Source organism: Adiantum capillus-veneris, chromosome 21, assembly GCF_014529385.1.
Source record: "Adiantum capillus-veneris isolate H3 chromosome 21, ASM1452938v2, whole genome shotgun sequence".
Taxonomy (NCBI): domain Eukaryota; kingdom Viridiplantae; phylum Streptophyta; class Polypodiopsida; order Polypodiales; family Pteridaceae; genus Adiantum; species Adiantum capillus-veneris.
This window is the reverse complement of record NC_140951.1, coordinates 65,351,627-65,364,375: the sequence shown is the minus strand read 5'-3', so window position 1 is coordinate 65,364,375 and position 12,749 is coordinate 65,351,627. Positions and strand designations below refer to the sequence as shown.

The following is a 12,749-nucleotide window of genomic DNA, read 5'->3' as shown; positions in this document are numbered from 1 at the left end:
GGGTGGTTATGGAGCGAGCTCAATGGAGCGAGCTTTTTTTTTTCCACCACCTATACCTCCCATTGCCGCCCATTGCCGCCCCTTACCACCCATCACAACCAACACCCTAGTACACCACCCGTGGTTGGTGGTGTTAGCTCACTATCACCATCTGCCACTCCTCCTCCTACCACCACCGCCCATTGCCGCTGGTTCTCCTCCCACTCTTCCTTTTAGTGGGCTACTCAAGGACCTCCTCTCTCTCTCTCTCTCTCTCTCTCTCTCTCTCTCTCTCTCTCTCTCTCTCTCTCTTGCCCTCTCTCCCTCCCTCCCTTTCTCTTTCTCTCTCGCTACTCAAGGACCTCCTCTCTCTCTCTCTCTATCTCTCTCATCCTGTTTCTCTCTTTATTTTGTTGATTTTGTCTCTCTTTCTCTCTCACTTCTCTCTCTCTCTCTCTCTCTCTCTCTCTCTCTCTTCTTTCTCGCTACTCAAGGAACTCTCTCCCTCCCTCCCTCTCTCTTTCTTTCTCTCCCTCCCCCCCCCCCCTCTCTCTCTCTCTCTCTCTCTCTCTCTCTCTCTCTCTCTCTCTCTCTCTCTTTCTCTCTCGCTACTCAAGGACCTCTCTCTCTCTCTCTCTCTCTCTCTCTCTCTCTCTCTCTCTCTCTCTCTCTCTCTCTCTCATCACACATTTACTAATTGAATATCAAAAGACAACAATGATAGAATTCACTCTCTCTCTCTCTCTCTCTCTCTCTCTCTCTCTCTCTCTCTCTCTCTCTCTCTCTATCAATCTGTCTCTCTCTTTATTTTCTTGATTTAGTCTCTCTTTCTCTCTCACTTGTCTATCTCTACCCTCTCTCTCTCTCTCTCTCTCTCTCTCTCTCTCTATCAATCTGTCTCTCTCTTTATTTTCTTGATTTAGTCTCTCTTTCTCTCTCACTTGTCTATCTCTACCCTCTCTCTCTCTCTCTCTCTCTCTCTCTCTCTCTCTCTCTCTCTCTCATCACACATTCACTAATTGCATATCAAAAGACAACAATGAAAGAATTCATTTTGTTGAAAACTCAAAACAAAATATCATCATTTGCACAACTCAAGGTAAATGTGATAGCACAACAAATGCTACATTATTACAACAGACTTTTTGCACTCAGTAAAGTTTTGAGCTCGCAGACTAGACTGATGGATGAACATGTTGTTGTTTATGTCCATTCCAAACACTCTCAAGTAGATATAATACAAGTGTTTGCAAGCCACATAGGTCATTCCTTCCCCTGACCTCCTTTGGAAGTCTTTGTAAGTACAACTAGGATTCCTAGCTACTGTGACTTGGTATTTCTCACCACGTAACTTCGAGTTTGGTGTTACTGCAATGAAGACTTCATGCTTACCGATCTTTACCATTTCCACTTGTTCGATGACCATTTCTAGTCCTAAATCACTGTCGATCCTTTTCGATGCCTCTTCAGAAACACCTGTCCTATACCTGTCGGCACGCCTTTGCCCTTGAACTTCCATAGTTTCTGTTGTGATATGAAACACCGCTAGCTGTAAAGACTTTACTTCATGCGTTGTTAAGTTCGTGCCCTGTGTCACTGGCCACTCAAGTGGAGGCCTTGGAGGCCGCATTACAATATATGGACAAACATCCCACACATGTTTGACATCATCACTACAAAACCATACCCATGTCTCATTGTTACGCCCCTCCCAGTTGCGTTTCCCCCAGAAACTTGGTGCCGTTGTTCCTTCTTTGCATAAATTCACCTTTTTCTTGCACTTTCCTCCTTTGATTTTTCCTTGGCAAGTGAACTTAGACCCCGGTTTGCACCTGCGGATTGCCCACATGGTGTCATTTATGTCAACCTCGATGGCCCTAATTGTCACCCCTTCATTCTCCTCGTCCATAGAGTGATCTTGGATTACCTGTGATGCATCTCCAAATGACAACTTTCGAGCCTTTCTTTGTCGAGCAACATTTTGAGTGACATACTCTGGCATGTGTGAACTATTTGCCTCCTAGCCTATAACATTGCCGAATGTCTTGCGTCGCCTTGTCGTTGTAACCCGGTCTCCAAAAAACTCTGGCACCTTTGGAAGATCAGTTCCTCCAATTGCATCGTTCACAGCACGGCTACTCTGTGATGGAGTAGGTGTGTGAAATTGTCGTGAAGTTGCCTTGTCTCTCATCTTGCTTATGCTTGGTCCGCTTCCTATATACTTACCCTCTTTACATGCCATTCTTTTGGATTGTTAAAGAAGAGTGTTCCCAATATCCGAAACTGTTGCATCGTACAAAGAAATTTTAGGCTTGTGACCTTCGCCTGCTAGGCATGAAGCGTGATGTGTCTCTGAGAGATTTGTTCGAGGGACGACCTCGATGCAATAGTCATCTAAAGCCTACAAAAAAATAAATAAATATACTTCTTTGATATCATGAAGGGTCTAATTAAATGGACATCCTACAAAGTATTGTAGAATAAATTTGAAAACTTACACCAACAATTTCCTTCCTCCAATGAGGGTACCTCACATGCCACCAACTCAACCAGCACTCCATTGGGCCTAGATTCCCATCTGCCACCTTTCTTGTTGCCCACCAAGCTCGAATGAACCGATATTGGGCCTCTGTATCTTCACTGCTATGCGCGCACCGCCACAATCGACACAGTCATTTGTGCTCGTCTTGAAATGCATTGAGAACATATTTTGTGGTGTGGATCCCTAGACTTTGTTCCCAATGGAAAAGGCCTGATCTCTCCCTACCTTTCATCACCATATCCGGACCTCCATTGAAAATTGTGCGCTCCGCATTCCAGTTTTCTTGGGCTTCATCTGCCATAAAGCCAGCAAAATCTGGTGGGGGCACCCCATTGCCCTCTAGCATGATGATCATTTGTTTCCAAAATATCATATGTGCTGTAGTGTCCTCTTCTTTCATCTCACATATGGCAATTGTCATTAATTCTTGGACATTGAACATCAACACAAAGCCACATTAACATTTAAGTATGTGTCAATATGTGTTTAGTATTCTAGAATTTGTTCTAGAATAGGTTGTAGGATGTATTGAACATAAAATTAAAAGAATTAAATTAAAACTTGCCTTGGATCGTAAACATGGGTTGCCATGGTTGTCCATCCTTCTACCCGTCTAACGTGATCAAAGCAAACCCACGCTCTTTTTAGATCTCCATTTCCATTTCTTCGCATTCTATTGACAAGATCTATGCCTGAGCCAGGACCTGTTTTGTAGACATCTTGAATACAAAACATCTATCCTCCTCTCTATTAGATTGACCGGGAAAAAGCATTCCGTGGATAAACACAAATGTCAAGCGTCTCTTTAAGTCAATTATCAATGACTCCTCTCGACGAGCACTCGACTCCCCATGAAATTTATGCACCCAATTCTTAATTCTGCGTAGAACATCATGAAAGTTTAGAAATATATAAGACTCTAAGTTTATAAAGTATATTAAAATGCATTTCCCATACCTTCGGCTTTTAACAAGAGGAAATATTTCTTGAAGTAGAATTGACAACTCTACTTGTCCAAGCGAAGTGAATTCACCTGAAGAAGGTTGAAGGACAGATTGGGAAATAAGCTTAACCACCTCCATTTGGATTTTTCTCGGCCCAGCTTGGATGCCAAGCGAATCAACGGCCTCAGCCACCAAAGACTGAATTCACCCTTGCAATGGTACTTTTGGATGAACCTAGTTTGACATCATGGTCATGGAAGCCTTGGTGCACCATGGCTCGAGAATAGCGTTTGTCGGTTGGCATTATGTAGTATACTTGGCAGTCGCAGGTTTTTCGAATAGCAGGCACATGTTGACAATAGAAGCACTTCAAGGTTCCGTACTTTTGCAAGTCACCATTTAGCATTGGTCTCTCAATTAGTTTCCCTGTTATTCCATGCCTACAATTGTGATTTTGACACTCTTCCCTTGTACATGAAAAAAAAAGAATAATGAATACCTGTCCAAGACGAACGGTTGGGTTTTCCTGTAGATAACACTTGCGAGCACTCTGCAAACACACATTCGAAATCACCTCCTCAATAGCTTTTCCTTATAGTTGCTGGAAATTTGATGTTTGTGGTTGTTGGTTTTGTCCACACATGACCATCCACTGATTGCTCCATTCCATCCATAGCTGACCTCTCGATATTAGGCTGAGGTGGAAATTCAAACACCATGTTTCCATTGTAGCTTGATGGAATTTCTTCCACCCACTCCCATTCTGATGTTGCAATCAAGGTCTTCAGCTTCTGAGATCTCATATTGGGATTTAACGCTAGTTCCACTATGCTAAAGGAATCACCGATCGGTGCCCTATCCTTCTTACATCCCTCTTGTAGTGGGGAGTCTAGGTCGACCACCACATTTTTGGGAGTTTTATTGGTGGGGTCAAAGTGAAAGTCTTCTTTCTCTTCATCAGAAGAAAGCAACAGTATTTCGGCAGATTGTAGTGTTGTAGTAGCTTTCACAGGGGAATCCAAAAATGCAACATACTCTGTGGAAACTTTAGCATCCAAAACATAAAGAGGAGAGCTATTACCTTTTCCTGCATTCTGCAAAGGAAATGTTGACGGTTCACCTTCAACAGATTTTGCTAGGGAAAACACATTATAACCAACTGGTGCATTTATGTCAGCTCCAGATAGAACCAACAAAGATCCTTCTGATGATAGGTGGTGTGGTTTTCCAACCCCCACACCACCCACGTGAACGATGAAATGAGAGCTTTCCACACACACACACACACACACACACACACACACACACACACACACACACACAGAGATGGAGGTGGGAGGAATGTGTTGGCAAAGTGAGGGATAGGAGGGGAGGATGAGAAGGGGAGATAGAGGAAAGAGCAAGAGATAGTAGTGAAGGTGTCCTGAGCACGGGATGTAGGTACAGTTGAGAGAGAGGTATGTGGATGTAGTGAAGGGAGGGACAACTGGAGGGAAAGATGATAGAGAAATGGGCTAGAGTAGATAGAGGATGTTATAGATAGTCAAGAGAGAGAGAGAGAGGTTGGAGGAGAGAATTGAGGTAGATTGGATAGAGGTTTGTATAGATAGTTAAGGGAGGGTGAGGTTGGAGTAGAGCTGAGAGAGAGGTTGGAGTAGAAATGAGGGATGGTGAGTGATGCTAAGTAGAGAGGTAGAGGAGTAGAGATGGTGAGTGAAGGTAAGTAGAGAGGTGGAGGAGGAAAGATGAAAAAAAATGGTAATCTGTATTGAGCCATCTCTTTATATAACTCCTTGATACAAGTGAAATGTTGAGAATAGGGAGGGTGGAGTTTGAAATGGTCACAAGCAAAAAAAAACAAGAGGAGTCTGTTCATACCACGTTAAAACTCGGTCCTCTCTCTCTCTTTCTCTCTCTCTCTCTCTCTCTCTCTCTCTCTCTCTCTCTCTCTCTCTCTCACACACACACACACACACACACTTTTCTTTCTTGTTAATCTCTCTCTCCCTCACACTCACACACATGCACATACTGAAGGTACGGTATCTTGTTCATGCAACCTTCCCTCATCTTGCAATCTTGTTGGGTTGTAGCTTCCATTAAACATGTCAAAACTCTAGAAGGATTGCACGCTCATTGATGCTGCAGGTTGATGTTGCTCCAAGGCTGTGGTGGTACTATTGCAACACATGGAGCTTTCAGTGTCGAGCTGCAATGGGTAAGAACCTACGTTCCCAAAAATATGGTCAAAGATGGTAAAACTTGTAGGTTTTCATAAGAAGGCCGAATGTCTATCAATACAAGATGATAAAACTTGTAGGTTTTCATAAGAAGGCCGAATGTCTATCAATACAAGATGATAAAACTAGAATTTTAGTTGATTATGTAGGCTTTGAGGATGAATTGCTTCATTAATTTTAGACATGATTTCCTTTTTGTGAGGTAATTTAACTGCAGGCTAAGATCTCAAAAACCGATCTCAATTCTCAAAAGAGAGTAAAGAGTAGAAAATCTTGAACTTCTGGACTTTAAAAAGTAAAAAATAATGAATTTTTTTGGCCATCGTTAAGTCGAGCTATAAGTGGAGCTTGCATAGGATTACGAAGGCTTTGAAGATGAATTGCTTCATTAATTTTAGACATTATTGCAAAAACCGAACTCAATTGTCCACAAGGAAAAGAGTAGAAAAACTTGAACTTTTGGCATTTTAAAAGGCAAAAAAATGAAATTTTTTGGCCTTTTTAAAGTTTTACTAAAAGTGGAGCTTACGTAGGATTACGTAGGCTTTGAAGATCAATTGCTCCATTAATTTTAGACATGATCGCAAAAACCGATGTGAATTGTCCACAGGGAAAAGAGTAGAAAATATTGAAATTTTGGCATTTTAAAAGTCAAAAATATGATTTTTTTTGCCTTCTTTAAGTCGAGCTAAAAGTGGAGCTTACGTAGGATTACGTAGGCTTTGAAGATGAATTGCTTCATTAATTTTAGACATGATCACAAAAACCAATCTCAATTGTCAACAGGGAATAAAGATGATGTAATCTTGAACTTTGGGGATTTTTGCCTTTTTAAAGTGAATTTTTTGGCCAATTTTTAAGTATAAAAAAAAGGGAGCAATAGCGATATCGCTATTGCTCCCTGTGTTTTTAAAAAAAGCCTTCTGTGCCTGGCAGCTGCTCACGCACTGGTAAGCTCTCTCTCTCTCTCTCTCTCTCTCTCTCTCTCTCTCTCTCTCTCTCTCTCTCTCTCTCTCTCTCTCTCTCTCTCTCTCTCTCTCTCTCTCTCTCTCTCTCTCTCTCTCTCTCTCTCTCTCTCTCTCTCCCCCACCAAGCGATCCTCTCTCGAACCGGCAAGGCGTCGCGATTGCTGTCCAGAAATGGCCTCAGCCGACAAGGCCCAGCATGTTCGACAAGGGGGACAAGAGGTAGACGCGAGCGCGCAGGAGGGATGAAAGAAATAGCGTGAGGGTAGGCCTGCAGTACACCTCGCGCGGCAGCAGGCAGCCCCCAATTGAGGCAAATATGTAAGTGATTTTTTTAGCAGCCTTGCCTTGTTAGTGGCGTGATCAAGCCCACCATTGCTACCATGCCCACGACTACAAGAGCCATGGAATCTGTAGAGTAAGGAGATTGGCGCTTCAATAGCCTGTTTTGCACTCTCTTATGCAACTGCACACACATGGGCGTGATCAAGCCCAACATTGCTACCACGCCCACGATTGCAAGAGCCATGGAATCTGAAGAGTAAGGAGATTGGCGCTTCAAGAGCCATGGATAAATAAATAAATACGGTCCTGATCGGCGCTTCAAGCAGTCAGCCGCCTCTACCGTTTCTTGACCACCGCCTCTGCCGTTTCAGTAAAAAGCATGGGGCAGCTTATGTTCATTAAAGAGGCCTCAGAAGTTGCTTATGTTCAGTCATAAGCATGGCGTGAATTGGGCAGCAGTCAAGCCTGGCGTGTATTGCCGCCTCAGCCGACAAGGGCCAGTGTGTTCATCAAGGGGCAGGCGAGAGATCACTCAGCGTGCTCACCCGACAAGGGGCTAGCTTATGTTCAATCAGCGTGCTTAGTCAACAAGGGCCATCTCTCTCTCTCTCTCTCTCTCTCTCTCTCTCTCTCTCTCTCTCTCTCTCTCTCTCTCTCTCTCTCTCTCTCTCTCTCTCTCTCTCTCTCTCTCTCTCTCTCTCCCCCCCCCTCTCTCTGTCAAATATGACGCTGCTTTTTTATTTTGAGGTTTGGTAATTTTATAAGGTCATTATACCATGACAGAGAGAGCGAGAGATATGGCGCTGCATGTCGTGAGATCCTTATAAGGTCGTTATACCATGATAGAGAGAGAGAGACACTCTCTAGCCTTCAATCTGGCTGTGCTTGCATGGTGGGCAAGCAGGGTATAATTTGTATGGGCACAAGTATGCAAAGATTTACTCGTGGAAGGTATGCTAGGTGAGCTGAGGAATGCCCATATGCTCACCATATTCCTGGAAGTGGTGATGGTGATTATACTGTTGTAAGAAAGATTCCATGTGATAATGCTCTTAAGTGTGTCGACAGTTTGTTTTCGTGTTTTTGGCGTATTTTTGGTATACCCCTTGTGAAATGTCTCCTTATGTATACCCCTCACGACCAGAGTGTGTTGATTGAGATCGATGCTTGCTGCTGTTTGAATTTGCAGCAAAGCATGTTCGCCTTTATTGTGTGTCCGTGTGAGTGTGTTTTATATGTGTGTCTCTCTCTCCCCTCTCTATAGTATAAAAAGAAGAGTAAAGATTGAGAGGACCATTTTATGTTGTTGCTCCAGACAGGTATGGTCCTCCCTTCTTTCCTCCTCCTCCCTCTCTACTACCTCATCCCATCCTCCTACTTCTCTACCCCCTTCCTTCTCACCATCTCCTCCCCTCTTAGCTATCGTCTCTCTATCCCTCATCCTCTCCACCTCTCTCCTCTTTCCTCCTGCTGTATCCCTCCCACCAATTTTCTTTCTTCCTCTTGCTGTCCCTCACCTTTCCTCCTAGTCCTCTATCTCCATCCCTATACTCTGTTGGCCATCCTCCCTCACCCTCTACTTTTCTCTCTCCATCCCTGTCCTCTCCGTCTGCCATCCTCTCTCTCTCTCTCTCTCTCTCTCTCTCTCTCTCTCTCTCTCTCTCTCTCTCTCTCTCTCTCTCTCTCTCGCTCTCTCTCTCTCTCTCTCTCTCTCTCTCTCTCTCTCTCTCTCTCTCTATGTTGATGTTGATGTAAGACTAAACAAAACCCACTTTACTTTGTTGAAGGTGTTGCAGTATTGGAGAAAACAAAATCTAGAGGACATTCATCCACATTCGGCTGTACAGGTCAGACTTTGAACAAATGCCGAAGCATTCTATTTTTTTGAGATTCATTATTCACATGCAATCTAGTATAGTTAATATACAGCTTACCATCTTCATAGCATTTGTGCATTGATGACAATTTCAATTTCTTGCCGAAAACAGATGGCTACGAAAAATTTGTCTTTTAGCAAGAATGAGCACGTGGTGCTCTTAAGCAAGGGCAAGGAAGTTGGGAAAGGAATTATGATATAGTCTCTACCCCACGAAAAACTACATGGAAGAGAGTTGCCTAGAGGCACGTTGGGAGTAGCCGTCCAATCGGCATCAGATCCCGGTCTCATGTTGCCACATGTTCCACCCATTGACGATGATGTGTGCACCTTAGGTGCAACAGTGGGTACAGTTGTGGCGTGGCCGATAATAGAATTGGTAATGAGACCTCTTAATTTTATTCAGTCTTACAAGCTCTCTTTTGAAAGCAACATCGAACATTTTGTGTCCAGGCAAAAGGGCAACGAACTGTATCCTCTGGAGGCAAGGGTTCAGTACCTGTCGCTCCAAGAGCCACTAGCATAGCATCGGGTGCTATGCCCAAACCAAGTGTTTCAAAGCCTCCTCCAAAGACTCTTGCTGCAGAGGTAAGCCACCGGAGTTTATTGCACTATTTACTCATGAAATTAATCGTTGTTTGCCATTAACCTAGCCTAATAATTATTTGCCTACGGCCAAGTAGTCGACGGGTGTCAAGAAAAGAAGTGTAGATCAAGCAAGTGAAGTCGTTGAAAGCAAGTGGGTCACACGAGCACATAAAGAAGAGGACCCTAGCTGGGAGCCCCCAAAGAAAAAGGGTAGAATTCCTTTGAAAAAGGAAGGTGCTAGCACAAAGAAAGAAGTCACCAAAGTGAAAGTAGTGCAAAAGCCAGTGAAAGCCAATGCAGAGGACACTACACAATCCGAGGTACCAGCGCCATCAAAGGACAAGGTCCCTATTGTGAACAAATCAAGTGAAGATCGAAGATGTCGAAAGAGAGGATGCGGGGGATGAAGATCGCGGTCTTTTTACTATTACCGAGAAATCCACGGTGAAATGGGATTTGCTCTACGACACTTTGCACCGCCTTCAGGTTGGTAATTTCTAAAATGGTATGCTCCTCTAATATTTCTTGTTTCAAACTACAAGATCAAAAGCTATTCAAGTACGGTTATACAGGATACTCGCAAAGTACCACTGCCACCAGTGCCATTGTGCCGCTTGTTACCACATCCAGCGGTACGACCAGTGCAAGATCATGTGCACAATCTAGCTTTGGAGTTCTCTAGAAATGGATATGTTCCACATTGTGCCAGGTTCATGCTTTCAATAAGGACTCCAGATCTAGATTCAGTAGAAGTTAGTCATGCAATTCGGAAAACCTGGGATCCAATCTGGATGCAACTTAATGAGGATTTTGAGAAACAATTGCATAAATCCGGGTGGGGGGACGTGAAAGGAAAAATGTTGTACACATGGGATGGGAATCACCGTCTTCGGGCATGGAATGCACAAATTGATACAGGTAGATTACTTTATACACTTTTGTTTCTGACTCAATGTCAAGATGAGATGAATTTTGTGAAACTATGCATGATAATTTTGCTCTGCAGTTCACAAAGAGGAGCCTAAGTACCATTGCTGTGTGGAAGCTTGCATGGTTAAGGTCACTAAAGAGAACGAGGGAGAAGTTCTCACTGTGGTGGCACGCTTGAATCGGTAAGCTTAGCTATAACATAATTAACACATCCATGTATCCGCCATGTATGCATATTATTGGAGTTACAGAACCACACAAAACCTTCGACTAACCCACCTGGACTTGTAGCTGAGGCAGGATATTTTCTGCGTCCCCAAAAGCATGGGGCAGCAACCCCCTGTACTGTATCATCATTCCTCTCATTGATGTATCTTGCACATCGAGCACTTTGATCACCAACCATCCCAAAGCAAGTCATCTTTCGACCAGGTTCTGTTCTTCGTATAGCCCAAACCGTCTTTGGAACATTCACCTCATGCCAATGCTCACCAACTCGAGACCTACTATTGCCTTGCATACGAGGCCCTATGATAGGTTCAGTGACTGTCACATATTCTGGTCTGTGGCTATCTTCATCAAGCACCTCATCTGCATCAACAAATATTAAACGTTTCTTCTTTACACTCTTCTCTTGCAAAGGTGTTCTATTCATCTCAGGGGTTTGTAGTCCCATCTCTGACATTGAAGAGTGTGTCAAGTCAATCGGGGTTTTTGAAGCTGATGCAGTTGATGATCGACCTAAGAATCGCTTTGCAAGATCATCAATTCCCGGACCAGTGGCAGACCTAACACCTTTTAGATAAGCATTGTATTTTACACTTTGCAGCACCGCCATGGCCATGTCGGCACCAGCTGCCTCATACAAGCTAATTTTCTCCTTGTAACCAATAGATGCACGCATACTGGCATGTTTGGCCTCAGACAAGTTTGTTGTGGGCACAAAAATTCCAGACTCATCTTGTGTTACAAATCTCTCTCCCCAATGTTGTTCTCTTACATCCCACCAAGCCATCCATGTCTCTAAACAAGCAATCTCTCCATCCACCACATGGCCTGCCTTCCAAAATCGACGTAGATCTTCTTTGCAAATGTCTCCTTGATTATCAGATGGTGCACTCCGCCATTTTCGGCATAGAATTTTGTGATCCTCCTGTGAAGATGGACGGATACACTTAATGGTGTGTCGAATCATGGACTGCTCCCAGTGAAAGCCACACGATCGTTCTTTGGAAGGTATTTTATTTTTTGCTCCTCCAAAGTAGACAGTTCGCACAGCAATCGAATTTGCATTTGCTTCATCCGCCATGAAACCTCTGAATTCTGGCTTTTCAAACCCTTGATCTTGCACAACTTTATTCAACATTTCCCAAAACTCTATCTGAGCATACTTATTTTCAACTGTGAATTCACATGTGGCAATTGTCATTAATTCACGCACAAATGGGTCGTAAACATGAGTAGACATGGTCGGCCACCCTTGAACACGATGCACATGATCAAAGTGGACCCACATGTGCTCTAAGTTTCCTCCTGGACGCATCTTATTCACCAAGTCAACTCCACTACCTGGACCCTTGATTGACATCTTGAACACATGTGGCTGCTCTGAACCTCCTAGTTGTCCAGGAAAAAGAACACTATGAATAAAAGGATACCTGCATTTGCTTTTGAGGTCTAGAACAGCTTCTAATCCTTTTGCAGTTAACTGCTTTGACCTCTTAGCAGTTTCTAAGCTCCTCTCTATTCTCCGCTTGCTAGATAAGGGTGTAATGGTATCAAGAAACTCTGAAAACTCTTTATCTTCAATTGTGTTGCATTCGTCTGCACTATTTATTACTAACTTGTCCAGTATCACATCTTGGGTGGCAACACGTTCTAGTTGCTTGGCAGTTGTGAAAGGATTTTGGTTTGCTCTAGCTTGCAGAATTGAATCAATCATTTGTTCAGCAGATCTATTCTTTCCTTCAGCACATGGGTGCTTATGTTCTCCTAAATGAACAGCACATCAAGTAAGCGCGAACTTATCTTTGGGCAAACAGTAATAGATAACAGCAGGGCATGTTGCAATACATCAGGGCATTTGACTGCAATGAATGCAAACCACTGTCCCTTGGAAAGGTGTTAATGTTCCGATGGGAACAGCTTTGGAGAGACGGCCACGCCACTGAGACTCATTATGTACTCTGGAACGCATAGAAAGAACAGGCGACATTGTTGCAACGAAGATGACCTGAACACCTACTGAAGCGGATGGCACCAGGAAAGATATCACTACTGCATGTGACATATTCTGTCCACAAATGACTATCATGACGTTGCTCCATTCCAACCATTGCATTATCATGGTTTGTCGGTGGCAACTCAAATGCAATATAACCATCATAGTGTGCAGGGAGC

At 43.5% G+C, this 12,749-nt stretch overlaps 2 pseudogenes; one reads left to right on the top strand and one right to left on the bottom strand.

Moving 5' to 3' along the window:
• Positions 1 to 1,102: 1,102 nt before the first annotated feature.
• On the bottom strand, positions 1,103 to 2,170 carry LOC147431078 (uncharacterized; annotated as a pseudogene).
• Positions 2,171 to 8,943: 6,773 nt separating this feature from the next.
• Positions 8,944 to 9,920, top strand: LOC147431077 (uncharacterized; annotated as a pseudogene).
• Positions 9,921 to 12,749: the final 2,829 nt, after the last annotated feature.